The 27,179-nt window shown below is 39.3% G+C and overlaps 1 protein-coding gene across 5 annotated transcripts in view; it reads right to left on the reverse strand.

The window, feature by feature from the left end:
* Nucleotides 1–27,179, reverse strand: part of LOC119559813 — a 162,310-nt gene that overhangs the window by 45,274 nt on the left and 89,857 nt on the right. The gene's annotated exons all lie outside the window — the stretch shown is intronic.

Below are 27,179 nucleotides of genomic sequence, written 5' to 3' on the forward strand. Positions count from 1 at the left end.
AAGTTTTGGACGAGTTCTATTAAAGGTATGAATCTGAACATAGATCTTTATAGTTATTGGAATTCAAAAAAGAAAAATAATCATTTATTCATATTTATTTAATGTATAGAGTTCCAAAAACTGAAGATATTGATTTTAAAATGAAAATTTATCGGCTAAAAATATTCTCATTTCATTCAATTTCCCTATAATATATGATATTTTGATAGACTCCTCTTTAAGGGCATCACTAAAACTACGTTTAAGATTCCGAGACTCAAAGTCACATGCAAAACGTAGATAAAAAACAAACATGCCGTTGGCCCTAAAAGGGGAGGTGGATGGGTGTGGAAAAGGGGCGGTGGTGCTGGTAAAAGTGGGCGGGGCTCGTTGGCGTTGATGCGCTGCCAAAGTGCTGCTTCAACACTTTCAGCAGAACTTGGACGGGATGGAAATGGAGATGGAAAAACCGATTCCAGCTGGCCAAGCCAAACCAAGCCAACTTCAAATGAAGTAAAGACAAAAAGCTGTAGCACATTTATCACAAAGTCGCAGCCAAAATAGAGAGGGGGTGACTGACTTGGGTCTGATTGGAAGTTTGTTTTGCTGTTTGGGTGCTTAGTGGTCTAAAGACGAAGGATGAAGGACGAAGGGCTTAGCTGCGATACCCATACCCACACCCACCCTCACCTATTTCCCCCCACATCATCGAGGACATTCGCCTGTTCTTGTTTTCTATAGATACGCAGCATGACATTGAAATATTTATTGCACGCTTGTGAGTTGGCCAGCTGAAAATTGGAGAGCTGCAAAAGAAGGTGGTTGGGTGGAAAAACTAGGGGTTGTGTCAATGTCAATGCCGAAACGCCCAGGGGGTGGCCACTGTACTCCGGACTCACACCCTGTCTTCTTTTGCCACTTAACACCTCGACGAGGGGGTGGCAAAAGCTGAAATGCAATTAAAAACGTATTTTTTTCGCTATTCATTTTGAGCTGCGCCAGCGGATCTTGACATTTGCGTGATAAATGAAACAACAATCAGCAGATGAGATAAGGTATCTTATCTAGTTCAGGGCTGTCCTGGTACACTGTTACAAAAAATAAAAACAATCAAAATAACTATAATAAATAAGAAAATAAATTAATTTCCAATCGTTTCTATCCTAAGTCCAGCTTATTTTTATAAAATTTGGTAAAAGACTATATTATTTCCTGTGTATTTATGTTATCCTTGGGCTATTCCCCGCTTTTGGCTGCCCGAGCTCAGCTGTAAAATTACACTGGTTGTTAACATTCTCCCCCGCCGCTTTTCATTTGCGAAACGTAAATGCATTGACTGTGAAATTCGCAATCCTTTCACACACAAACACTCACATTAAAATATATACACATACACTTGCAAGTATATTTCACGCGCCAACGCAAATTTGAAAGCGAAATTCCGCTCGCACGGCCTTTCTCTTTTATGCCACCCCCTTTCACCCCCATCCAATTTTCCTGGGCTTTCACCCTCTCTCCTTTTATACTACCCTTTCCATTTCTTTTTTGTCTATTTTTCGGCATTTAAATGTTTTACGGTGTCGTTTCTCTCGCTTTCTGTTCGTTCATTTCATTTGTTGGCTCCTGGTCCCCCAGTTTTCCCATTTTCCGTCTCCAGTTTTTCCACCCACCTCTTATATTACACCCCCACCCCCTAGGAAATCCCCATCCCTGCGGCTGTCTGTTGTTTGCGCCTCTTCAGCGGGTTTTAATTGCGTTTGTATTACAACACACAGACGAAACAACAGCAATGGCATTGCCAAATGGCGATGGCAATGGAAATTTAAAGCATTTCCCAACGACCCCCTCTCAACTGACGCCCCTGACTTCTCCCAAAAAGTTTATTATATTTCAGTTGAGCCTGATTTTTCTGCTGTTGCGCTTTTCGACCGCCTCTTGCCACCACCGCCTTTTGCTAAATTAACTTAATTGTTTTTGCATGGAATTAATTTCGTTGCATAAATTTTCACCTTCCCGGCATCACCTCCTTCAGCTGTCAGCTTAAAGTGTGAAATGCGGCACCATTCGCATAATTTACCAGCCAAGTGAAAAATTTCCAGTCAGCCACTTGAAGGCCAAACAATTAATTATACACCCGGCTGCTGTGTAAATATTTAAATGTCTCAAATTAATGAAAAATACATTTCTCAAATAGCAAAAATATTATCTTGGGACCCATTCCGCCGCTGCCGCGTTTAATGAGTTCATTTATATGCCGCATTTACACTTAAGCTTCTCTAGAGAAAAGCTGAAAGAAAGATTGGCAGTTGCATTTCATGGTCATCCGGGTTCCAACTATTTTTTTAATGCCTTATAAGTAGGAGTGTTTTTTTTTTGTCTTTCCTCTCTCATTTTGTTAAGCATTTTTGTCTTAAGCTTGGCTAATTTGCATAGATTTGGCGTGCAATCAAAATGAAAACCGAGTATAAATGAATGAATAATGGCTGGGGAAAAAAAAGATAATACTAAAGCTGCTCAACGAGTTGCAAGTGAGGGTTAAGCTTTCGTTTTTCCTATTCTCTTTCAGGAACATTTTCCTTTACATTTTAAATTGTCTGTTTTCATCTTCTCCCATGGGCGGCTGCCTTTCTCCTTTCCCCCGAAAAATATCCCCCAGAGACTTTGCACACATAATTTTCACTTAGCAGCTAAAAACCGATTTCCATACTCATTTGTTTCGATTTGCCAGAGTCTCCAGGCATCAACGAAAGCTCAACCAACAATCAGCATTATTTCAGTTTATTTATAAGGAGCGAAAAAAAAGAAAGTGAAGAAAAACCTTTTCTCAAACGCTTTTCAATTTATTTTTTACTTCCAACCAAATACCGCTGCTGATGACACAAAGCCAGGCCCACGAGCAATATAAATGTCCTTTATATACATAAAATACATATGAGAGGGAGTCTCAAAAAGGAACCTGAGCATTTAGAGAAGTTAACAAGGATTTAAAAGGTTTTTGCTGTCAAACACACACAATAAGGACACAAGTACAACGATGTGTGTGTTGCAATGCAGCTGACAATAAAAAAAAATTGTCCATAAATAAGACGCGCAAATTGTCAGCATCCCAAGCACAGGCGATTAAGATCCTTCAGAGATATATGCGTATATTTCATAAACATGAGAATATGTGTTAAGGGTACTTTTTTATGCCTTTTACTAAATTTTCATTTTGTAAATGAATTTTTTTCTTGCTAGCGTCATCAACTTTGTCTTCTAGTGTAGCTTCATTTTTTAGAATACTTTTTTTCGCTCTCGTTTAATTTTGTTTATGTCAACACATGTCCTTGGCAGCTGGCAAACGACTGAAACGCGTGCATGGCAAGCAGTTTAATTTCATTTCAATCACGCTAAAAGCTAAACATAATAATTTCTCAAGCTGTCTAAAATAATAAGGGGGAAGATGGTGCTCAGGATGCTTTGAAAAAGTAAAAAATAATACAGCCACTTGTGTTCTCCCTCGGATTTTCGCAGATTCGATTCATAAATCACTGGATTTTGTTGTCAAAAATCTAGGAAACTTGCTTATGTTTGTTACCTTTTTTGATACAATAGTTGAAATGACGAAAAAAAGTTACATTGCTTTGGTATATGTCGACAATAATCAATCAACGATTTTAAAAATATATTTAAAAACATATTTAAGGGGAAAAATAAAACTTACAAACAAAATGTTCCAACAGTTAATATTAAATCCATCTAATGTAAATTTAAGAGTATTTGCTTTTCGTTTATTTTTCTTCTAATAAATTCCCCATTTTTTGGACCCTGTTTTTTTGGGGTTCGACCTAGCCAACCATAATAGATGGTCTATCCATCCCGTAAAGATATGCAACATTTTGGCTATTGATGGAAAAAGGTTTGTTTTGTGGCCCCTTGCTGCTCACGTCTCCTGTTGAATTATTAATGAAGCGTCCAAAATTGTGTTGGCCAACATATGGCTTTGTTTGGCTAAAACAACATAAAAATTTGAATTGGGATTTTTAAAGCCTTGGTTGTACGCTGTACATAAATGAATATGTTAGTCTACGACCTTGAGGAATTTCCGGGAAAGCCCAATTCCGGCCTCGCCTTTAAATATGTGTATTTAATTTGTTGCGTTGTTGCAGGGCAAACAAGGCCTTAATTAAATTAACACAACAGACCACATACTCCTGCAATGCACACGCACACATGCTCAACCACTCCTGTACGCACACATATGCATACATATATATATACGACCAATAATGTGGGCGTGTTTGTGGGCAGCAAAGTAAGCAATTTCAGCGAGTGTTGTTTTTTCCCCGATTTCCATCCATCTCTCTGCTGGCTGATTTTTATATATAATTGCATATCGCTGTGTGTGCAACATATTTTTGGCTGATGTTGCTGGTCTTAAAAATATCAGCTATTTCGTTTGAAATTCCCTTTGCTATTGGCTGCGGTTCTTAAAATTTTCGTGGCCTTTGTGGCCGTTAACTCCGATGTTGTTAATATGGCTGAAAATATTGGTGTTTTTACTGTTGCAAATAAAGATACGATTTAAAAAATTTTCCTTTTAAAATATCCAAATCTATCAAGGTGTCAAAAAGTATGCAACAATATATTTTCAACATTTCGTTCTATTCTTTTTGTCATGTGTATTCTATTGCAGTTCAGTTTAAGATTTCAAAATTTTCCTGTTCATAATATCAAAAACTAAAAGGGTGTCAAAAAGTATGCAACAAAATGTCTAAACTTTTTTCAATGCATACTTTTAGTTACCTTTTTTAAGTGATTTGCAAACCCTAGTGATATCTGTTATATTGTTCAAAAATTCAACGTTGTTGCATATATTCCAGAAAAAAAAAATGCTTTTCCTCTGAATGGCGTTACTTTCAGTGCCTCTTTCCTTGGAAAATTCTTTCATTTAAGCTGCTGCTGTTTCTTTAATTGTTAATGCTGCGTTTGGTCTTAATAGTGTTTCCCCTACTTTTGTTACTTTAGCTGTTGCTTCTGTTTCAGTTGCAGTTGCTGGTCGTAGATTACGTTGTTGCTGTGCTGTGGAACCGACTGCTCCTGTTGATCCTGTTGTTGCTCCTGCTGTGCATTAAAAAGCCACTTTGTGGCTTCCTGTGGTCGCCGCCCACTTTTGGCATGCTCTTGACGCTCTTTCTGCTCGACCTCGTGCAAATTTGTGGGCGTCGAACCTTAAATCGCCTCTAGGCAAAGTTCGGTTTTTTTTAAAGGCGCTATATTGGTTTTTTATTTGCATTTCTGTTTGTTGTTTTTTAATACCAACCTACCAGCAAACCGACCGACCAACCGACCTTCCACATAACGACGACGACAAGTGCATGGGCATAAAAAGGTAAGAACGGGCCATCGGGTTTATGCCTCTTATCTAATCCTTTGCAGCACAACTTGGCGGCGCTGCTACCTTTTTAGGAGGAGGAGGAGGAGGAGTGAGTCCTTTTGGCCAGTTCGGCTTTTGGCTTTTATGAGGCATCGTAAAAACTTTTGTGGCTGTGCGCGCGCTCGTTTTGGGCTCTAAACAACAAACATGCCAACACAACGAGAACTAAAACCAACGTGCGCCTAGAAATATGCTATACAAATTTAATGCCCCAAGGAGGTAGTGCCCACGAGAGCCAGAAGTAAAGTTTATATTGTCGACGTTTTTATTGATATCGTAAAATTTGCAAAGTCCAACACGGAACTTGGTCCCTTTTCCAAAACTCCCCGCTTTTGCCCCTTGATTTTCATGGCCCTGCCTCACAATTTGCATAGTAAATTTATGAGACAATTACTGAGCATTTTTGATTTAATGACAATTATTGTCATAATTTTCATCAAAATTGCCTTCTGTTCCTCCTGTTTCCTCCTATTTTGGCCTATACTTTTATTTTCGGTTCTTTTATTTTGTGCCACTTTCGTGTCTCATATAATAGGGAAAAAAGTACGAGAAGAGTAGGGAAAAACTTTATATTTATGCGTTTTTGTGGCTCATGAATTTTGGAGCACGCTCGTGGAGGAGAGTCAGTCAAGTCAACTTGGAGCTTTCTTTTCTGGCCATAAACTGTCTGGCATGTCTGCCAGCTCGGCCTTTTTCTCCCAAGTGGAGGACCTCGATTTTTGCATACTATTACGTCGGCCTCGGCACTCACGAACTGCGACTCATTTCAATTAGACAGTCACGCAATTTCCTGATGGAATTGTCTGCTTCGCAGCCATAAATCAACGATTTCCATGATTTCGGGTCAATTTTGTGGATTTATGACTGGGAGTTGGGCACAAGGTAATACAGGTTAATCGGAAGTTAGAGACGGGCGTTAAATTCTTTCGCCAATCGATTGGCTTTATGGTGCCTGGTACTCCCACGCCGGTAAAACACTAATTTTATGGCCAATATTGGCCTAGGAATTGATCCATTTTCAAATTGATAACCATTCCATTTACTGAGAAAGAAACCATTTTAACAGGAGATACCTTTTCATTTAAAGGCTTTTATTTTCAAACCCTTTGAAAAGTGTTTCGAATTCCACATTTTCTTTTATGTATTTAAAAATGCTTTTAAATGGCAACCACCCAGAACGTGAAAATTAAACCTTAACCCCAGTTCAAGTTGTCTGTCCTGCATTTTGCCCTTTTCCTAGATATTTTTCACCCTTTACAGTTTTGCGGTTTTTCCCGTCTGGCATCAATAAACCAAACGCATCTCGATTTTCCTCCCGCCCCCAACCAAATGAATCTTTTAAAAATGCAAACAAATTTCAGGGACAGGTGTTCCATGGGGCTGCGTTGGGCAACCAACCACTCAATTTGTCACATTTGAAATACGATGACAAACAAAAGCAAACAGCAGCAGAGCAAAATCCAATTGCATTTTTATTTGCAGAAATGCACTTGCCACTTCAGCATTGCATTTGCAGGGAGTGAAATAAAAAATAAACAGATTTTTAAAAGCCTATGTCCCACGGCCCTTATATTTTTTTCGTTCGAGAAAAACAAGAAAATCAACTTAGGAATTATGACTCCTTGGTGATGCTGGGCGAAAAGGGAAAATTAAACTCGGCACACACACTCACATGTATTTATAGCGAATGAGAGAAACAAAAGCACAAAATCATAAAAAACATAAAATAAATGTAATAAAAAAGCAAAGCAGGGAGGGGTCGAAAATAAAGCCAACAATGCAATTTTCGGGGGCGTATGTGTAACAGGCCACAAAGGTCATAAAACCATATCAACGCCATTAAATGTACAACGCGTGGCAAGAACAGCAGGGGGTGAATAAGTCCTCCATAATATGTCTATATGTATTTGTGGGTACACAAAAGAAAAGCGGAACATACTGTTTTCGATTCACAAACACGAGATCTTTAAATTTGTTAAATGTTTTAAAATAAATATTACCCAACTAAAGGGGAATGTTCAAGATTGGTTAGGCCTAAGTTCATATCCCGCCTGTATGTATACATTTTTATTAACCATTTCTTTGTCTTTTTTTCTTTCAGTGCACAAACACCTACACATGCGAGGCTTTTGTGGGGTGGTAAGCTGAAACTGAAAATCATAAAAAAGTGCGCAACGGCGAAAAAACAAGAGCCAACAAACTTTTCCGGCAAGATGAGAAGCTGCCGAGAGCGCGATGAAAAGGGGGATTCAGTTGGGAATAGAGATGGGGAAAATACATATATTCAGGGTGTGAGATCTGCAGAACGATATACACCTTTATGCCAAAGACCCGTACACTTGTTGGCCACTCCGGCTGTTTAGACAATGTAAACGACGGAACACTAAAAAAAACCAAGCAGCACACACAATCCCAGGAATAAATACCGAGCAAAAAAAAAAACAACAAAAAACTAAACAAACTGAAAGTGAGGTGAACGGGACGAAATTCCGGCTGTGGCTGGCACTCAAGTGTGAGGACAAACAAATTTTTTACGTGTGTGTGTGTGAGCCTGGGTATCTCCATGTGGGTGTGTGGGTGAGTGGGTGTGGATATGGTGGGTGTGTGCGGGTGTCTGCGGCCATGTCAGCAAAATGTGGGCGCGTCAATGAAATTAAGGTCGAAAACAGAAAACAAAACACACAACACGACCGTTTGAGAAGGATACAGAACAATCAGCTAAAGAGTCACGGACGGGGTGTGGGAATTGTTGGCCAGGACTCGAGGGCAAAGTGTAATTGGTATAAATAAATTATGACGCCAAATTCATCCCGATTGAATTAAAAATTGAAACGGGCCAAAGAAAGAATGCAATTTTAAAATAGGAATTGAGTTTTACTATTTAAATTGAGAATATAAATTGAATTTAAGCTTGGACGGTTTTCAAATCCCTAGTAACGTGTCAAAAAGTATGCAGCGAAATTTAATACATCAGACCTCCATGTTGATAATATATTGTAGCATACTTTTTGACACCTTTATATAGGATTTCCAAGAAATAGAGTTTTTTTTCCACCAAAAAGCACTAGTGCCCCAAATTCCTTTAATGTGTCGAGGGCAAAGTGTAATTGGTATAAATAAATTATGAAGCCAAATTCACCCCGATTGGATTGAAAGTGAAACGGGGGAAAAAAAGCATGCACTTGCAATAGGAATTGAGTTTTTCTACTTAAATTGAGAGTATAAATTGAATTTAAGCTTGAACAGCAATATTAAAATCTAGTTCCAGGAAATTCCATATTAAACTGTCTCAAAGTATGCAGTGAATCTAATGCATCAGTCTACCATGTTGTTAATATATTGTGGCATACTTTTCGACACCTTTATAGGGGATTTCCATGAACAACAGTTTCAAAATTCAACTGAAAACCACTAGTACCCCTAATACGTTTAAATTTTAAAGCCATTACCCCATTTCCTCACATTTAAGCGAGCAATTTGCAGTCTTTAAATGTGTGGGCGTGGCCAAGCGAATCGTAATGAGTCCTACGTTACCGTTACGTAACGGTAATGCGCCACCGTAACGATAACGATAGCAGCAATTAGTTTTTAATGTACTTACGCGAGGCATTTGCAACTTAATTAACTTTCGCCCGACTGCCAAAAAAGAAAAACTTAAAAAAAATGCCAACAACGAATGCACCGAGAAGAAAGCAACTACATTTAATGACCCAACAAAATGGTTGACCAACGCACACAACACATAGAACTATGGTTCCATAGTTGTCTAGCTTTATATGAAGAATTAGCAGGGGTATTGCTGGCCACTTTATCATTTTAATAAGCGCATTAAAAATGCAATTTCAATGCGCTTGTTTCACATAAACAAAACGATGGAAAAAAGGAGGGAAAAATTGCTGGGGAAAATGCTCGCCATATGCTCGAAACACACACACATGGGCGTATATGAGCTTGTTTAACATTTACGAGGAAGGGGGGCAAGAAAAAGAAGAAGCGGGGCATAAGTCCCCGGCAAACGCCATAATTTATGCTTTATGTCGGCACAAATTTTAAATGGCCACCAAAGTTCCAGCGGGCTTAAAGCGCATTAAGCCCCAACAAAAACAAAAGACAGAGGCGGCGGTGAACGAGGAGGGGTGGGGGGTTTTGTGGGGGCCAAAAGTGAGGCAATTTCATTTTGCACTTAATAAAAATTTAATGGAGCCCACATCCCACACACAGAAACTCATAGCAGACTATATGACCTGTAAATCAGGCGAAATTGTTGCCTTAAGTGAGCTTTAAACAATGGAAAACAAGATATGGCAGCTAAAAGTCTTAAAGATCCCTCAAAGTATCCAACTCCAACTTAACACTTAATCAAAGAGCATCAATAAACAGGGGTGGAACGTTTTTACGACAAAGTTTTCCTAGCGGAAACATAAAAATCAAACCAGAAATGCGAAAATATGTCAGCATTAAGTTAAACAGGGTGAAAAATAATAATAACAAAATATTCCATAGGCGTTGAGAAATATATATATTTAAAACATGCTATAAAAACCCCATTTAAATTTTCTTTTATCCATAGATTTATGGCTTTTAAAAATCTTTGAGAATACTTTTTTTTATTATCATAAACAGAAGCAAAAAGCGTGAAATACGTCAAACGTATAACTTTTCCTGTGTTTAGTAAATTAATGAGTCAGCTAGAAAAAAATCTGGGTCAATCAAAGGTTGGTTGCGTTTTCCAAATACCTTTGCCTGAGTTATTAAACGTTTATTAAAGCATCTGATCACAGATTACAGGTTGCCTCATGTTCCGACCTCCAAAAAAGAAGACTCCTCCTCCGCAGTTAAAGTCTGAAAGGGGGCAAAACAGCAGGAAAAGTCAACAAATTGACACATTAAAACAAATGAGGCCACTGGCAGCCAGACGACGACTAGCAGCTGTCGAAACGACATGGCCAACTAATGGAGCTTGTTATAGTTCCAGGTCCCAAAAACAAAAGAACCAAAAAAAGAACCCAGACCTCCGCACAAAAAGTGGTATAGCATACTTTTTCGGGCAGCCTCAAGTTAGTGCCAAGAAATTAACGCCTTGACGCAACGCGACAAATGTATTTTCTCCCATTTTTTCCATTTCTCCGCATTTCTATTTTATTTTTTGTGTACCATTTTTTATCCAAACTTTTCTTGGCCACCACCTGGCAGTCGAGTCGTTTCGGGGCGTTGCCTTTTGAAACTTTGTCGCCGCACGCATAAATCAAGTTAATCATTTTGGTGGGGAAAACTTGCAGGCAGCACAAATTGGACATTTATATTTTCAAGCCTCCCAAAAATAACAGCTATTCCCGTGTCCCTGATTTATGATCTTTAACCTTGCACTTGACACAGCGGGCTTAGCCCGATGATGAGTGTATTTATCAGAAAAGAATAAGTATTATAAAAACCTGCTGTCGAAGAAGCCCAAACAATTCACATTGATCAATCAGCTTACCTGCAAGGAAAAAAAAGACAAAGAAATACGTTTGATTAGAATTTTAGCTTTCACAATTGGTTCAGTTTCATAAATTCAAATTTGCAATTCAAATCCATTGGCAATCAGGAGCAGCAGCAATAACAATAACCAAATTAAGTTTCTGCTAAACAAAAATGGCAAATGGATAATTTCTCTGGAGATTGAATAAGTTTCGAGTGGAAAAACTTGTCTTGGCCATATAACAATTTCTGGCCAGCAGCTAAAGGCATCGATGAGCTGCAAGTTCCACCTACATAACAAGAAGTTGAACAGTGCGGTTCAATCCTGTATGGTTTTTATGTATTGTATATTTTGTATTATTTCAAATATTTTTTTATCTACTTGAAAGCAATTTATTTGAATCTCGACTGCTGATGGCAGTCCCAAAGTTATTCCAATAAATGTATGGCCTTCTTAACTTTTTGACACGCACTGTCAGACCAGGGAAATCAATAAGACCGGACCGAGAGCAATCAGAGCATACTGAGAACTGAAAGCCGAGTGGAGGAAGTTGGCCATGTATATTCAATGGAAACTATTGAAAACAAGTTGAGCAAACTTTTACCCAGAGTCAAGTATGGATGGGTTCCCATCGAGGAGCCAGGTGAGACAGTTATAAAATCCAAATTGAAATGTGAAAGAGTTGCTTGACTTTGCCTATGCACTTTTCCCCAATGCAACTGGATTCTAGAGGGTGAGTGGGGAGGTCCCTGATTGGATGTGTGAATACGGGGAGATTTACGGGCGGAGATGTAGGAGGGGCTCCACAAGTGCGTGACACGCGACTCAATCCCGGACAGAAATGGTAGCCAACTGTGCGACAGACGGGCAGGCAGACAGACAGACACGGGAACAGGCCAAAGCTCAGGTAATCCTTTGGGGACAACATCCAGACCCAGACGCAGAACCAAAACCAAAACCTAACCCAAAGCGAAACCCACATTCAAACGGGCAGAGGATACTGCAAAATTTAACAAAAATTTCATTGTGAGCCAGTCAGTTGATCAAATCTAATGGAAAGGGCTAGCAAAACGAGCAATCAGTTTTGGTCAAGTGGGTATGCGAACACTGGGAAATAAAATGAGCAAGATTTTTGTACCTAATTTATTAGCAATTAGTGAAAGTCCTTTTAAAATATTAACATTTTAGTTGTATTAAATTTTTAGTTTTATATAATATACACCCTATTAGAACCTATATCATTATAACGCTATTCACATTATTTTAAATTCCAATAATTTGTAATTTCTTGAAAATATATTTAAATATTAAGGATATTAAAATACATAAAATAAGAATTATCCTTCAGAATTACAATTTAAATAGGGTCAGTTTCATAGGGTTTACGTCCATTATAGTATAACATTATTTTAAAATATATTATATATTATAATAATATTACTATTAATTTTTCCCTCTGCATATTTTGGTTTCGAAAAATTGTAAACTTGCGTGCCAGTGCGTTTGCTTTGGCCTCCAGCCAAGGGGAGATGGACTCAAAGGATCACCGAAGGATGGGCACTTTGGGGCTGAGGTTACTGCAGACAGATGTCCTGGCTGGTCAGGATCCTGTGGTCAGCTAGGTGTGTCCGTTTCTGTTTTCGTTGGTTGCCAACGTGTGAGTGTGTGCTCTTTGGATCCCCACTTGGTTAGTTTGGGGATTTTGTTTGTCTCGCCTGTTTGCAATTTGCATTTTACCCTGAATCGAGAAACCCATTCCCATTGCCCCAGGGCCATGCTTCATTATTTTTGCAAACTTTTTACTTAAATTCCGAGAATATGTACATATTTTCGGGCTTGTGTGTGTTTACCAAACACTTGACCATTTATGGTTAGCCAAAGCAATTTTCCATGCCTTGTTCGCTCGTTTATTGATAAATTAGTTTTGGACATTTGCTGACAGTTTTCTTGTGCTCCACTTCTATATGAAAATGCAATTATTGTTAATAAATGCCCTTTGTGTGTTGAAAAAGAGGGAGACAATTCAATTAAAATTGAGACAGCCAAAAGCGAACGACAATAACCTGTCAATTGCCAAAGAATGAGCCAGTCTTCAGGTGGGCTGGGGTATTGGGAAAACGGGGGAATCCCCGAGGTGGCATCAGCCTAATGGCTGAGATTGTATGACAAACTGTCACGACCAGGCAACAGCAGCAGCAGCCATAAGCAAATCCGCTTAGCTCGGCTTTTCTTCAAGTTTTCCCCCCGCCTCGAACTAATTTTCCTGGAAAATATCTTGGGAAGCAGTAACTACTTAGGTTGCCTGCGTGTTGCAGCACTTTTCCGAGCGATAGAAAAGCAATTCACTTTGAAATTTGCACCTGTAAACATTGTCAAACAATCGGCGGCGGGGGCGGTGCGGGGCCAAAAGGGGGCGTGGCAGGGTTGGTAGGGACAATGGCATAACACAGCACTTGAGTCCATGGGGCCAAAGCCAGCCACCTGAGGTCGTTGTTGTTTCTGTTGCCGTGTCTTTGCAAATCGGCTTAGCTGGTAATTGTGTATATGAACACGGCAAAAGAAAAAGACCTCAAAAGCAGCTATCGAACGAAGGGCATAAGCAGAAAAGACAGGACAGGATACACTGGAATATTGGAGTGAAGGGTCCAGTTCTCATTGTTACCTTAGCTTTTGCTCAAAGATAAGGTTAAATTAGACAGAAAACTTTTAACTAGTGGCAATATTCTGGTTAAATTTATCGAACTATTTGTATAGATGATGTATAGTTCATAAAAGATTATCTCATTGAGAAAACGAATTTTTGGTTTCCGAATATCATGTTAACTTTCTCCGACAGATATCAAACTAGAACCTCAACGTGACACTGAGAAATCGGTTATTTTTTGTAAGATATACAATTTTTATAAACCATGTTATTTTTCGAAGTGCAATCGAAGATAGAATGAAACAGGACAGCGAACCAGCAGTTCTTAGAGCTCGTTAGGCAACGCCTTCCATTTTTGCACAATGTGCTGACTTTGCTGCGTCCAGAGGGCTACATCCTCCCATCCTCCCATCGGTTGGCCAACTTTTTATGCCCCATCGTGAGACGTGAGATTGACCAGCTGCAGTGCCTGGCTGGGCCAAGCAAATGCAATCATAAAATGTGTCATTATATTAAACTCAACTCTCAAGGCTCGCCCACTCCGCTGCAGTTGCTTATTTTATGCTTATTGAAAAGCCTGCAAGTATGCAAGCTTTTCCTTTTCCCATTTTCCCATTTCCCCACTGCGGTGGCCACATGAGTCCCGCTTTCTTAAAGGGCAAGAAGAACTTGCTTTCGGCCAAGAAAGTTCTGCGGATAGCCGTTTAAAGTAACATGATGTGTTAAATTGTAAGCCAAAAGTTGTTAAGTTTTATCTTCACCCTTTTTATGCAATATGAAATCGCCAAACTTTTGTAGTTTGGCTCATGTGGGAAACTAAAACTTTGTGGAAAGTATATAACTTTAAGGAAACAATATTGAAATACTATTTAAAATGCATTGTCTAATTATCGTTAAAAGTTCGTTATGGTGCTTAAAAAAGTTTAAAAGATAAGTTTTCATTTTTGGCACTCTTGAAGCTCTCGAATTTTTTTCAATTTTCCTCTAATGGCTGGCAATTTTCTGCGGAAATCGTTGGGCCAAAGGCATTGGCAGTATTATCATCATCGAACCTTCAACCAATTGAGCGGCAACAATCAGCTCTCAGGATCCAGAACCTCATCATCATCATCATGGGCAGCTTTTAGCATATTCACTTTCAATTTTCCCCTCTTCAGGCCCTCTTTACACAATGTTTTCGCTTTTGTTCTCGTTTCGATTGCGATTTCGCTTTGTTTCGCTTTTGTAATTGATTTTCAACATTCATTAGATATTTTTTTTTTACGTTTAGCTTCGCTGACCTTCTCGCTTTTGAAAGAAGGAATATTTTTGTATTTTTGTTTCTACCTCAGCAGCTTGTTGCCTTTTGTTTCGCCTTTCAAATGGCTTTTTCCCGGGTTAAATGTTGCAGAATTTCACTTTAAATGTTTGTATTTGGCTTGGGGCGCCTCCATCTGCTCCTTTTCCACTCGCAATTGTTTGAATTTTTACTTTCGCATGTGCGACTTGATTTCCGTTGCAAATGGCAGCTTCAAGAGTGGGCGGCGTGGGCGTGGCATTATAAGTGATACTGAAAGCGTTGCTGCGCTGCTTTTTATGTGTGCCATTGTATTGCGGATTGGCAATGGCGCAGCTTTCGCCATTGTTAAATGGTGCGTATGATTTGTATTTTATTTTGTATTTCAGTTTTTTTTTGATCGTTTTTGTTGTATATTTTTTATGTTTTTCGGCTACCCTTTCAAGACAATCTCAAGTGCGAGAGAGAAAAAATGTAAATGAGTCACAATTAAATGCACATTTTGGCACACTCGATGAAAAAAAAAACCAAAAAAGCGAAAAGAAATCCTTTAGACGATGGCAAAAATTGTCCACATAAATTATGTCAAAATCGGTCGAGATAATGCACATGAAAAATGTGGGAAATGCTTTGAGAAAAGAAAACAAAGCCGAAAACCTTTGCATGTTTGGGCCAAATAAACAGAATGAATTTCGACCAAATCTCGCCCAGAAGAACCCAACAAAACAAAGTAATAAACCCGAAAGGAATTCCATAAAAACAACAAAACGAAAAGCGACGAACAAATTGTTTTGCAGGCATTTGGCATGCCAAAAAGGACGAACCGGGATAACAGGCCAGAAATGTCTAGCATTGCAGAACTAATAAAAAAAAAAAGAAGCAGGACGGGAAAAAAAATTGAAAAAGAAAGCAAAACTCAAATACATTTGAAGCAATTTCACTTGCGAGCGAACGCAATAAAAATCAAGAATATTTGCAATGAATTTCCACCCGTTAAGAAAAACCCCTGCAACGTGGTTGGAAAAACCGAACGGCGAACGGAAAAGTAAATCGGCGGCAGCGATGGCGTCTGCAGATAAGACGGGAAGCCATTGAAACACACACGATAGGATGGCACAAAGTCGAAAAGGGGTTCTTAGGGGTATGGATAGGGATAGGGATAGGGAAAGGTCGATAGAGCGGGAAAAACGATTAAGCTACAGGGTGCTTCGGGCTGTAAAAACTGTGGTAACTCAACCTCTTAAGACATAGCCAAGCCTCTTAAATTTAATTTATGTTCCGCTGAGAGTACAAAGAATATGTAAGGACCAAGTTTTACTTGTCTCTTCGAAGTTTTATTTACCATAAATCAGTCAAAGCAGGCACAAAGTAATAAAATCTTGGTTAGAATCCAAAATAATATGATTAATATTAAAATAAACTCAATGCCATGATAATACAAGTCTATAAATCATAATTAAAAAACATTAAAGAAATATTTTCCTAGCCTTTTAGACTTCCAATAGGAAAATATAATCTCTAACCAAAAACAATTGTGACATTTTTAAAAACACCCAAAGAAGTTTCCAGAAATTTCGCTTTACATTTTAAGACTCAACTGAAATTGCACTATCCTTATAGTGTCGAATCGCACTGTAGTGGCTTATATTTGCCGCTTCCTTTGCTCCGCAGATATATGCAAAAATGAAGTCGTGTGGCAGGCTGAATGAATATCTTTATATCGAGAGGCGGAGAAAAAGAGAGTGTTGGGTTGGCAAAAAAAAAAAGGGAAAAGGGAAAAAGAAAAGCCTCAGTTGGCTACATGAACTGGATGTGTGGCAAATGGGAAATTGAATTTCACGCAAAGCGAAAACAAACCCAGCCAAGCAGCGGATGAAAAGGACAGGGCGGCTGCTGCTGCCTGGGAAATATGTAATAAAATAATGCTTAAAGAAAATTTACGCCATCGAACTGGAAAGTTTCGAGAAGAGAGAGGGAATTCTTCCCGTTTCGTTTTCCCGGGAAAATCTTGTCGTGTCGCCGCACGTGCGAGCAGTCAAAATGAAAATCGAAAGCAATAAAAAGTCCCCGCGACACACAGCATGGCGTATACGTAATGTCAGGTAAGAAGCTCAGCATTTCAGCCAGCAATCAGAGGCAGTTGACAATGGCAAAAACCCTACTGCATACTTATTGGGTTTTGGGGGCGCCACCACATCGCACCACATAGCACCACTTTGCTCTAGTATGAACCACCTCAACCGCATGCAGCTGACACAGGCAGTTAAGCTATTTTGTTGGGGAAAATGTTGAAAATATGAAAAACCGACAGATTGACAAAGCGATGACTGAGGCAAAGATGCCGGCAAAGGTATTTTTTTTCAATTTACTTTCATGTGCACGCCAGAGCGCATTTTCATGCGTAAGCGAATGACAATCACATGAATAAACCCACCCGCAAAACAATTTCAATTGAAGCGCATACTAAGCGTAGGCGTGAGATGACAACTAAAATCAATGAATAGAAATAATGAAATGTTTTCACGCCGGGGTGGTCGAACCAACGGCTACTCTTAAATTTATCAAGAACAATATTTAAGACCCTTGACACTTGCTTGAATTTCACCCAATTTATTGGACTTGTTTATAAGCCATGGCTATAAAAAAAAAATGTTTAAGCGTTATAAAATTTTTTAAATTTATTATATCAAATCATTTGTAGGTTGCCATGACTTGTTAAAGTAAATAAGATCAGTTTGGCAAAAATCTAGCAAGCAAGGCCTTAAAGATTATTAACAAATATTTTATATGCCAAGCTATTAGCTTTAAATAAATTTTTTTTAATATTTAGATCTGTTTTTCCACTAGTTTTATTGTAAAAATCTAACATGTAAATCAAAACCAATAAAAGTATTACCTATTTTAAATTTAAATAAGTTCCAAGAAAACCTATCCCAAAAAGATTTTCCACTAGATAAGCGTACAATTATCATTTCAATTCACGTTCCACTGGGAAAATCAAGTTCAAAAAGAAAAGGCATTTTCCTGGCTAATATTTTCCCCCAAAAACCCCAGTCAAAATGTGATATTTCCACTTGAGTTGCGCAAGTCAATTCAAGCATCATCAAATAATGTCTAGCCTGGGATCTGGATCCAGCCCACGACGGCTGTCAGGCCGACTTGATTAGTTCTTGGACATAAATATACCCTCAGTTCCATTTTCCATTTTCCACTTTGCCCCTCCCCACCCTTGGCCAAGAATTGTGTACATTTTCCGGGGGTGTCCTTCAACTTTGGTCGCTGGGAATTTGCATTTTTAATTCGCCTTTTGCCATTTTTGCATAATTCGATGTCAACGTGTGTCAGTGGCAAGTTTTGTTGTAGCCGCTGTTGCCGTATTTATTTGCCGTTGTTGCCAAGGCTGTCAGCTGCTAGGGATCCTAGCCATCTAGCCATCTAACCATCTAACCAACCCCGTCGTTGTCCTAAAACCTAACCGACAAAACTTTTGCGCTCAAAAGCAAACCCCAGCGAAATTGTCTTGTCAGTTAGCATTTGTCGCTGTCTAGCGGGAATTTTTCGCAGGGAGTCGTGAGTCGGGGGAATTAATATACAATTGCATAGCTGAAGGCGCATTTAAATAAAATAAACAACGGAGCGAAACTAAACAGGTCTCGCAAAACTTTTGTCACACTCATAAATATTCATAAATTCCATTTGCCCAGGGAAAGGGCAAAGGCAAGGCAAATAACAAAGTAACAGTAGCATATTTTCCATTTGATTGCCCTCAAGAATTTTTATTCTGTCTCCATTTTTTCTTTCGGTGTGTTCACAGCTCGCGGCCTTTGAAAATAGCAGTCAATTCTGGAGAGTCAGGAGCGCCCAACTCTCAGATAAAACTCATTAAAGTGGAACTTCTGCAATGATAAGAGATAATAATAAACAAGACAACAAAGCAGAATAAATGACAACCAGGATGGTTTACAAGTCACTTCCGTTGCGAAGCGGTTCCGCTGCTCCGTTTTTCCCCATTGTTAATGAAGGCCGTCGTGTGATCTCTATCAAAGTTTTCCTCTCGTCTTTGATGATGTGCTCAAGAAACCAGAATACAGAATCCAGTATCTAGAATCCCAACCAACCATCCCAGCAGCTGCGCCCCTTTTGGAAAAGTGTGGGCGTGTCGCAGCTGTGCGAGAAGCAACAACTAAATTAAAATTTACAGCACTTCAAATGGAAACGTGCCTGTTTTATTAAATCAATTTTTACGACGAGCTGTGCGCGCTGGCCAAAGAAAATGGAAAATCCTGTTTGTAAAAACTGAGTTTTCCCGTTCGTACTTGTTGTTGTTGTCGAAATAAATTAGACATTTAATGATGACCGCAGGCTGTTTGTTGATTGCTCTCCCTCTTGGTAAAGTTGCACATTTTTACAGAGATTTATTTAATTTAATTGAAGTTTTATTGCCTTAGTCAGCGTTGCGGAAGAGATAGCAACTTAACTTAATTTCAGAGCAAGTAAGGCTTTAAGGAACTTAAAGTTGCATCGCTGCCTTGGGTATTTTCCTTAAAGAAAAAGCCTTTTTTGGGTTTTATTTTATTTCTTCTTCACTTTTATATCTCCTCTCTTGGCCTAATTGAATTAGACAAACATAAAATGCAGAAGATTACTTTCACTTGAGCGCCTTTAAAGCTTTCGACACTCCATGGAGTCCGGAGAAAGAGAAAGAAATGTGCAGGAAATGGCAGCTTGGTCAACCGAGCGGAGTGCTGCGTTTTGCTAATGAAAATTACAAAAAGAAAACCAGGCTTTCCCTAATGCACTCGACAAATGCAAAACAATGACTGCGAAAGGACAGGCGCACCTCAAAAGCGGAAAAACACACACTTTTCGCATATGAATTTCAATTTGCAAGCTCCTTAGGTACATGCACATGCCCAAGAGTCACATCCCAAGGACAACAGCCCCAACTTGCACACATATACCTTAAAAACATTTTATATATGTGCAAGGTATCCACACACGTTCAGGCCCATATCCTTACACCCACTTTAGAAGTCGTCTGTCTGTGTCAACAAATTGCAGCCAGTCAACAACCTTTTCGCCAAGTTTAAGGTAATAAGTTGTGCACAAAAAAAAGTCAAGTTAAGGCAAAGTTAAAAAAGGAGCACATTGTCTACACTCGAAAAGAAAGCGGAAGAAAATTAAGAAAAGAAAACTGGTCTTGACAAACAGAACATTGAAAACCCCTGGAAGTCTTCAAGAATATGGCAAAAACGCAGACAAAAGATTTATAAAGCGGGGGAAGTGGGTGAAGAAAAATAGAGAAACATCATCTTTAATAAAACAAACGTTATCTTAAATCTTGCGTTTTATGATGCTAAAACATATTTTAGAAAATGTAATTCATGTACTTCATTATTATTTTTAGAAACCTGGAATGGGAATATTTTTTTAAGCCCTTTGGTTTGCTTTTATATAATCACTAAATATATTTTTTCAGTGCAAAAGGGCACGAGAAAAACTATTCACACACGCCCACTTATCCTGTGAATTCCTGGAGGCCAAGATGCATATGCATAAGTTATGACTAAGTAAAGTTCAGGAACCCTCGCAAGATGAAGAGGACGAAATACGAATTTAAGGGACTGGCTGTTCCGACTTTCCAGCTTTAATTATTTTTAACTGTCTGACTGCAAATCATATTAAAACTTTTCTCTTTTTCGTGTTTGCCATTTGCCAGAGACAAAAGGCAAAGGAAAAAATTAAGAAACTTTGTGCGCCGCAAAATGAACTGTGGAAAGTGTGACCCTCATATCTCTCCCTCTAAACCTAGCAGTCCGTCTCTTTCCATTTGGATATATCCCTCTTTGTCTGGACGGGCTAAAGTCAGAAGACAGAAGGAGTCTCGCATTAACAGGACGAGTCTGGCAACAGGACTCTCCACCTAATTATTATGCTATATGCGTGCGGGGTGCAAAACAAACGCACAGACGGCTCGAGAAAGAGGCAGTCATACAGAGTGAGAAAGAGGAGGCAATACTACCCAAGAGAGAGACAGAGAGGTATAGCACATAATAATAAGTAGAAACCCAACTGGGAAAATGAACATGGACCATGGACTAGGACTTAAACTTGGACTGCTGCTGTCCTAACCATTGTTGTGGCCACTCTTCTCTGGCCATTTTCCCAGTTTCGGATTTCTGGTATTCCCCAGCTACGCATTTTCGATTTCAATACAAATAAAGAAATTGCCCCGAAGAAAGCTAGAAATTGGCAATGGCAGCCAGAGAAAACTGGGAAAAACTTTTCCTTTCGGCCAGCACTTAAGACCCACAAGGAGCTGATGAAGAAACCACAATAATAACAACAATAACTACACCAACTCGAAATGCAATTAAGTCTCGTAGCCGGTAGTCGGGAAAAATCTCAGTTGGAAAGTCTGTGTGTGCCAGAGCCTCGAGTTTTTCCACAAAAATTTCATGCGTTCAGTCAGCTCAATAAAAATTGCGAAAAGGACTTGAGTTAATGCCCCCAGCTCAGATAGAGTCGAAAAGAGATGGGTAGAGAATATTCGCTCACCCACTCTAACTGCATTCTGCACTGGCAAAAGGTTTTAAAAAAAAAGAAGAAAAAAAGAGCCATCCAGGGTATAAAGAATGAGTGAGAAAAATTATTATTTCACATTTAGCACGTAACGCACATAAATCCTTTTAAATAAACGTTTGGCACGTTTTTTGTAATATTCCTCGCAGCGCGGACTGCAACGTTGTCCAGGTCCGGCAAAAGGACGCAGGATGCAGGACGAAGGACGCAGTACACCAGGTAGGAGTCTGAGTCCAGGCAGACACTTAAGCCTTATCCTGGCAAGCGAGACTCGTACTTTTTTTTTAATTTCTTTCTTTTACCAACGGGATGAAGGGAAAAATGTTTAAGCGTCTCAAAGAGCCGAAGGGTTAAATACTCTTTAAGTTCTTAAAATAAAGGTTAGCAATAGGGTCTATATTTTATAGTACAAGTATTATAAGATTCCTAACGAATAAATTATGGTAAGCAAAAAATCCTAAGATCCTCATTAAAACCCTTGTTTTGACCACCAACTGTTAAGTGTTTCCCCAGCTCCTTAACATATTCACAATACCCTCTAGTTAAGGCCACAAATTACTTAAAACAGCAGCGGGGAATGAGTGTAAAGATGTGCTGAGGGGACAGGATAGGACAGCAGCCAGCAAGGATTATGGCATCATTCACCATGGCGCATGCAAATGGGCACTGAAATTAATCACGACGAGGAGCTCCGAGGAGCTGACAGTCGGAAGGCAGCGCCATGACCACCGGCATCCGTAAGTTGCTTTTTAATTGATCGGATTCGCGAGGACAACTCCTTGGAGTTGCACAAACTCCTTTCCTGCCACTAATTGCAGACACTTTTGGCTGGGCTCCCTGGGCACATTCATCATTTTGGCATAACTATAACACAAAAATTCATAATCGAGCCAAGACGTTTGTGGTGTGGTGTGGTGTAGTGCCAAATGCAAATGATATGCCAGGCAGACGGGCCAAAGTTATCTTCTGCATTGCAGATAGAGCGAACATCCGCTCGAGTCCTGTGACTTTACTTCACTTTTGCGAGATCCTAACGACTGACACGTGAGAAGTTTTTAACACGTACACGAAGAGGCCAGAGAAATTTACGAGTTGCTGCTGCTGCTGCTTCTCCTACTTCATGATTTATTTTCCCCAAGTATGAATTTCCCTGAAGCCGCCTTGTTTTTCTTATTATTTTCTTTTTTTGTTACATTTTGCTTTAATTTTTATCACTCTCTCCCAGTCTGTGGCTGTCTGAAGGTGCCACGCAGGTAGCACGCGATAAGACTGGCCGCCGCCACACTCGAAAGCGGAAAACCGCAGGAGGAAAATCCTTTGGAGTGGAGAAGTGGAAAATAAAACTGAAAGCCGGGCACAAGAAGGAAATGCAAAAAATGACACGAAATCGTTAAGCGACAACCAGCAACTTCGACTTGAACTCCGCCGCAGAGCTGACACTTGCAACTCCACCAGGCCACCCCCTCATTTCCACCATTTCCTCAGTTCATTTCCAACCCACTCCTCCACTGGCTCCTCGACTAACAAGCGTGCCCAGGCAACGGAAATACTTGCCCCCGTTCGCGGCAAGTGTTGTGGCGATAAGCAGTGCCACGCCTACTCAACCTCAGAGCCCCCGCCCCCCGAAAAGTGCGACCCCTTTTTACTTGGCTCGCACTTGAAACGATATGCAAATGTGCATGTGGCAACCCTCAGGGGCCAGGTAAACAAGCGACCCTCGCCAAAACTCTTTTCGTAACTCTTCAACATACCCAAAAACGAAAAAAAGAAACAATTTATGTAACGAGCTACAGTGTCAGTCAAAGTAATAGCACAACTATTGGGAAACTACTATAAAATTATTTTAGAAAACTAAAGAAATGTTTGATTTAGATCATTTGTGTTTATAGATTTCAGGAATATTTAAAATATGATTTTTACTGATACTTTTTAAAAACTTCTTGACTTCTTTAAACTTCTTGACAAAGCGTTAAGGTAATTTTAGAGTTCAATGCTTCTACTCTTTTTTAAGACCAACTATATGAATACTGAAAAATTTTCAAGCTTTTTTAATACATTTATAAATCCTTTACAATAATTGTTATGAATATGCTTTACCAAAAACGAAACCTCTAAGTCCACGATCCCAGTTACATTTTCTCACCCGCAACTGTGCAAAAAGAAATCCTTATCGATAGATTGTTAGGGGGAAATCGATGACAGCGATACGACAGGGATATGGATTGCAGCTAGATATATTCGGGCAGATATGGATATGGACACGGATGATGAAGGGCTGTGCTCTGCATGAATTTCAATTTTCATATAAACAAAAAATGCGGGTAATTTGTGTGTGCGTGGATTTTTGCGATCGATTTTGTTTCCATCGGTTGTCACTCTTGTCACACAAAGGCAACTCTGGCATGCGTGTGCCCCGTCTCGCTCTAGCCCCTTTGCACTCTTCCCTCTCTTTTCCGCACACTCATGGTTTTTTCAGAATTTTCCAGCCTGAGGAGGCAGGACATGCAGCTTTTTCTGCGGTTGATTTTAAATTGTCTGCCCAGAACTCTCAAAAAAAGAAAAGAACGAAAACCCGTCATATGAAAAATGCATAATAAATGAGCTTGATTGCCGAATCGGCGGAAAAGGCGGTGACGGTGGGCGTGGCACCGACAGTTCAAACACGCCTTAAAGCTTTATTGTAAGGCAACTTTCCGCGGCTTTTACATTGATTGATTTTGGTTCGTTGTTGTTTCTTTACCAAATTGTTATTGCCAAGGCGTTTAACTATCCGAGAGGCGTGGCTATTACAGAAATTGAGTTGTTTTAAAGGCAAAGGGCGGAAACTGAAGAAAACAAACTTTAAATGAGCCGTAAAACTAGTGGAATAACTTTTAATGTCATATGTCTCAACATTTTTATTATGGTAGATCGTAAAACAAAGTTGTCCAAATGATAAGTTCTAAGAGGAAGAACAAAAAACAATATACTTTTAAAATTTATATCTCTTTTGGGGCATTGCAATATATTTTTTTATATTTATTACTTTTTTTTTGTTGAGTTTTTAGATTCTATTCATAGCGCATGGAGAGTACATACAATCAAGTGCTGGCAAACAAATATAATTGTTTGTTTTGGGCACGAAAATCATGTCCACAATATGACGACGCAGGATTTTAAATATTTAATGCATTTCTAATTGTGCGGGAATGCACACACATGTGAGCAATACGCCCACACTAATCCACATTGTATTATGCACGGCATTTATCACAAAGTTGAAATGATTTATTGTTTTCAAATTTAAATTCAGCTCTCTGTCTCTGAATTATGCTAAGTGCTTTGGCATTAGGCAAACCAAAACATGGCTCGACGCAAAAAAAAAGACAGAAAACAGTAAAACAAATGCATTAAATTGCATTTAAAACTAATTAAAATTGTAGACAAGCACTTACGCTAACATTATTTATTATTGTTTTTGTTGCTGCCTGATGCTGCTTTTGTGGTGTGTTAAAAAGGTTTGTCGTAATGAGCTTACCTGCAATTAAAAGAACAAATAGAGAGTATAATTTAGTAAGCTGTTTTTGAAAAACTAAAATAACATTAAGGGCATTTAAAGTTCATTAAAATTAAGCGAAAGAGCTGGAGAGCTGCCCCAACTCAATCAGAAGCCACTCAACCTTGGACTCACACATTCCCCATGCACTCATTCATTTATTCATCCATTCGTTCAGTTGTCCACTCTCTTATTCTACGGTTCTGCAGTTGTCCACCTGCCTCAGGTAATTTGTTGCTCAGTGACCAACGGGGAAACAAAGGCCCAGAGACATTGAAACGCAATCCCATGTCGGGTTCTTCTGTGTTAGCTGCATCTTTTCCAAACCAATCCAAACCCTTTTTGTCTCTGTGCGTCCATAAAAAAAGAGCAGAGGAAAATTGAAATGACATCGAATGAAAATTCCCGTACGTGTCCCAAACAATATAAAAGCCAAGACCGAAAACCCAATCCCAATCCCAATCCAGATCCCGAGATCCATGGGGAGTAATCGCTCTTGCTCCAGCCCAGAAAAAGACAAAAAGGAAAATCTCTCATGTGGGAGGCACAAAAAGGAAAAAAAAAAAGAAAAAAAGTGAAAAAGAAAAGTGTCCAAGTAATCGAGCAACTTCAATTTGCTGGCTCTGGTGGAAAAATGAAAATTGTCAGGCAGAGTTTTCACCCGCTATTTCCTATCCCCTATACCCCCCTTCTTTATGGTTCCATTTAGCGCCTGGCACGCCAATTACAATGACAATGAATAATTATTCAAGACCAAAGACCAAATCCCGGACAGGAATTTTAATGCAGCAGCTGCTGCTCTCTATTTTTCCCTCAATTTCTCCCCCCTGCCATTTCACAAATTTTTCCCGTCCGTGCAAAATTTTAATGAAGTTCATCTCTAGCATTCCAGCGAACGGCGCCCTTTGTTGTGTAAATTGTCTTAGCCCTCTGGATTGGGGGTATATAATTCCAATTCCGAATGCAAATGCATTACCATTAACAAAAGACATTAATTACTTGGGAGAATGAAAAATGGTTGAGGGACGACAGCGACGACTTCGTTGCGCCGTTTAATTGCCAAGCATTTTTGCACATATGCACAAATTAGTGTGACAATTGTTCGGCTACGTTAATGATGATGATGATTATGGAGCGCTGCTGCCATTTGATATTGCATTACAGCCAAACCATTCGCATATAGCCAACCAACCAACCAAAACCACTCACCCACCCAATTGCAATCCAAAATCCCAAACCAAATCCCGTTGACTATTTTCGCCATTAGGTGGGCGACGACAGGAACCATCGGCATTATATCAATTACCCAACGACAGGATACCCACCCAAGCAACCCCAAAAACGTACGGCCATCGATTGTGAACCTCCTGAAATCGAGCATTGCAATTGATGAAATAATTTGCTGCACTGACATTTTTGGTTGCCATCGATACCGAACCGAAACAGATGCAGATGCAGATGCACAGAGAGATGGTAACAGAGTTTTGGATGGTAAATGGAAAATGGAAAATGCCTGGACCTGTCGACACGCCCCCCTTTCAAACAGAATGGCTTTGTCCATCAGCTACCACCGTTCAGCATCCTCTATATCCTCTATACAATCCTCTATTGCGTAACAGCTGCATCAATGATTTGATTTGATTTCCTTAGATAATTGCCAAACTGAAACATGTGCGAGAATTTCGACCATCCGGAGAGTGTGTGCCTGTCCCAAGGGTGATATTCGATGATGACGGCAACCACTAAGAATTAATCAGAGCGGAATATCAAATTGAGCATCCTAAATAATTTCATTCGCATATAGCTCGAGACCCCAGGAGAGTCCAAGTGTTGAAATGAAGGCATTCATGGGATCTGGGATCAAATTCCGATTTTAATGGCCTGATGATGGATGATTTCATTGGGTTGATTTATGCACACATGTATAGACACACATGTTACTTGGAGTATTTACAAAAGAAAACAAATAAACACTTCCCACAAATTCCTAATGTTATTTTGTTTAGGGTTTTATATTTTATAATTTTTTTGGCGCTATCATCAGGTAAATTCAAGTTCTTGGCTGAGTTTTTCACCCTACCGTTTAACTCGTAAGCTTTTTTTGTGAAGATTGGCGCGGTTTTTACATTTTACACTGTTTTGTTATAAATTTTATCGTTTTTTTGTGGTACATTTTAATCATTTTAAGTTTTTTTTTGTTTTAGGTGTTTTTTGCTTTTCCATTTTGTAGCATTATTATGATTTATGTGACCTACAAACCCTATACCTCCTGTATAAAAAGTAGGA

Source organism: Drosophila subpulchrella, unplaced genomic scaffold, assembly GCF_014743375.2.
Source record: "Drosophila subpulchrella strain 33 F10 #4 breed RU33 unplaced genomic scaffold, RU_Dsub_v1.1 Primary Assembly Seq354, whole genome shotgun sequence".
Lineage (NCBI taxonomy): Eukaryota > Metazoa > Arthropoda > Insecta > Diptera > Drosophilidae > Drosophila > Drosophila subpulchrella.